Source organism: Diceros bicornis, chromosome 33, assembly GCF_020826845.1.
Source record: "Diceros bicornis minor isolate mBicDic1 chromosome 33, mDicBic1.mat.cur, whole genome shotgun sequence".
NCBI classification, from domain to species: Eukaryota; Metazoa; Chordata; class Mammalia; order Perissodactyla; family Rhinocerotidae; genus Diceros; species Diceros bicornis.
Window position 1 is genome coordinate 5,455,379 of NC_080772.1, and position 3,714 is coordinate 5,459,092.

Here is a 3,714-nt window from a genome sequence, read left to right on the forward strand (position 1 = left end):
TTATTAGTGTATAGATATGCAACATATTTCTGTATATTGATTTTGTACCCTGCAACTTTACTGAATTCATTTCTTACTTCTAATATTTTTTTTGGTGGACTTTTTAGGGTTTTCTATATATAGTAACATGTCATTTACAAATAGTGACAATTTTACTTCTTCCTTTCCAGTTTAGATGCCTTTTATTTCTTTTTCTTGTCTGGTTGCTATGGCTAGGACTTGCAATACTATGTTGAATAAAAGTGGCAAGAGTGGGCATCCTTGTCTTGTTCCTGATCTTAAAGGAAATACTATAGTCTTTAGTTTTTCACTGTTGAGTATAATGTTAGCCATGGATTTGTCATATGTAGCCTTTATTATGTTGAGATATGTTCCCTATATACCCACTTTATTGAGAGTTTTTATCATAAATGGATGTGAATTTTGTCAAATGATTTTTCTGCATCTATTGAGATGAGCATATGATTTTTTTCCTTCATTTTGTTAATGTGGTGTATCATATTGATTAATTTGCAGATATTGAACCATCCTTGTGTCCCTGGGATGAATCCTATTTGATCATGGTGTATGATCTTTTTAATATATGTAAATTTGGTTTGCTAATATTTTGTTGAGGATTTTTGCATCTATTCCTGTAATTTACTTTTTTTGTGCTGTCTTTGTCTTATTTTGGTATCAGGATAATGCTGGCCTTGTAGAATGAGTTTGGAAGCATTCCTTCCTCTTCAATTTTTTGGAATAGTTTGAGAATAAGTATTAACTCTTTTTTAAATGTTTGATGGAATTCACCTGTGAAGCTGTCTGGTCCAGGACTCTTGCTCATTGGGAGTTTTTTGATTATTAATTCAATTTAATTACTAGTAATCAGTCTGCTCAGATTTTCTATTTCTTCCTGATTCAATCTTGGAAGACTGTTTGTTTCTACAAGCCTTTCCATTTCTTCTAGGTTGTCCAATTTTTTGGCATATAATTATTTGTAGTAATCTCTTATGATCCTTTGTATTTTTGTGTTGTTGGTTGTAGCATCTCCTCTTTCATTTCTGATTTTATTTATTTGGGCCCTCTCTCTTTTTTTCTTGATGACTCTGGCTAAAGATTTATTGATTTTATTTATCTTTTCAAAGAGCCACCCCTTGGTTTCATTGATCTTTTCTATTGTTTTTTTAGTCTCTATTTCATTTATTTCCACTTTGGTCTTTATTGTTTCTTTAATTCTACTAACTTTGGGCTTTGTTTGTTCTTCTTTTTCTAGTTTCTTTAGTTGTAAGTTTAGATAGTTTATTTGAGATTTTTCTTATTTTCTGAGGTAGGCCAGTATCACTATAGACTTCCCTCTTAGAACTGCTTTTGCCTAACCCCATAGATTTTGGAATGTTGTGTTTCCATTTTCATTTCTTTGAAAGTATTTTTGGATTTCCTCTTTGATTTCTTCATTGACCCATTTGTTGTTTAGTAGCATATTGCCTCCACATGTTCGTGTTTTTTCTAGTTGTCGTCTTATAATTTATTTCTAGTTTCATATTGTTGTAGTCATAAAAGATGCTTGATATGATTTCAATCTTCTTTAACTTATTAAAACTTGTTGTGTGGCCTAACATGAGATCTATCTTAGAGAATATTCCACGTGCATGTGAAAAGAATGTGTATTCTGCAGTTTTTGTCTGGAATCTTCTGTACATATCTATTAAGTCCATCTGGACTAATGTGTCACTTAAGGCCAATGTTTCCTTGTTAATTTTCTGTCTGGATGATCTATCCATTGATGTAAGTGAGGTGTTAAAATCCCCTACTATTATTGTATTACTGTCAATTTCTCCCTTTGTGTCTGTTAACATTTGCTTCATGTATTTAGGTGTTCCTATATTGGTTGCATAAATATTTACAAGTGTTATATCCTTTTGTTGAATTGATTCTTTTATCACAAGGTAGTGCCCTTCTTTGTCTCTTGTTACAGTCTTTGCCTTAAAGTCTATTTTTTCTGACATAAATATTGCTACCCCAGCTTTCTTTTTGTTTCCATTTTCATGGAATTTCTTTTTCCGTACCTTCACTTTACATCTGTGTGTGTCTTTAGATCTGAAATGAGTTTCTTATAGGCAGCATATATATGTCTTGTTTGTTTATTCAGCCACCCTATGTCTTTTGATTGGAGCATTTAGTCCATTTACATTTAAAGTAATTATTGCTAGGTATTTAATTATTTCCATTTTGTTAATTGTTTTTTGGTTGTTGTTTATAGTTCATCTCTGTTCTTTTCTTCTTCTCTTCCTCTCTTCCCTTGTGATTTGATAACAATTTTTAGTGTTTGTATTTCTTTCTGATTATTTCTCGTGCATTTATTACAGGTTTTTGGTTTGTGGCTGACATGAGGTTCATATACAACAACCTATGTATAAAGCAGTCTGTTTTAAGTTGATGGTAATTTAACTTCAAGTATGTTCTAAAAGCACTGCATTTTTACTCCTCTCCTCTGTTTTGTGTTTTTGATGTCATATTTTATGTCTTTTTATTTTGTGTAGCCCTTAACTAATTATTATAGATATAGATAATTTTCTGCTGCTCTTCAGGTTGTTCTCAGTGACAGCTATTCTGTATGTAGTTGTAGTTTTGGTGTGTCCATGGGAGGAAGTGAGCTAAGATTTTCTTACTCTGCCATCTTGATCCCAGATCCCAACAATTTATTGAATCAGAGATCATTCCTTAAATGATCTTCATTTTGTCCTAATATTTTATATTCGTGTACATGGAATTAAGAGTATTCTCAATACTCCATTGACCAAAATATAGATGATGGAGAGCTAGATAAATGATTAATAAGTAATTAGATAGTATATTTCCCTTCCAAAGATAAAATTACAGTTTAAAAGTTTTACATTTGATCTTGCTCATATACACAAATTTCAAACGTATACTAATATTTAAGTGCATATTTATATGCAAGTGCATATAAGAGAAAATGATACTATTTTAACTTTGTTCATATATATAATATATTATATCTAAAGGTATATAATATTTGTTATGTATAAATGTATATGTATTTATATATATTGTTTTATATATGTGTGTGTGTATATATGTGTGTGTATATATATACATATATATATACGTATATCTACACATATATATACATATATATATACACATATATATATATATACACACATATATATATACATATATATACACACATATATATGTATATATATATACGTATATATATATATACATACATACCAGAGCCTTAGAGTTGAACCATTTTGGTTAATAAGTAGGTTTCAAGAAATTCTTCTCATTTGTCTTACAAAGTATATTAATAGAACAAAAAATGAGCTTCATAATTTGGGGAAACATTATATATTCTTTCTTTCCAGTTACATTTGAAATGCAAATTTAAACATTGATTTATTTCTGATGCTTGAAACAAAAGTCAGCAAATTATCTTACATAAGGGCTAAAAATACAGCATGTGAAGTTATATTTAAGATACAGATTTTAGCATTTTTTTTTAGGACATCATCTCTCATTTTGTATATCCATTAGAAACAAGCAGATTTTATATTGTTTATCACAAACTCTATCATGCCAATAAACAGTGAAGACACTCAACTAAATATGACTTTTAATAGTGAACATTTTTCCTGAAATGGAAGATAGGATTTCTGTATGAGCTATCCATGAACTTAACTTACTAATGAACTACACTTTATTTGC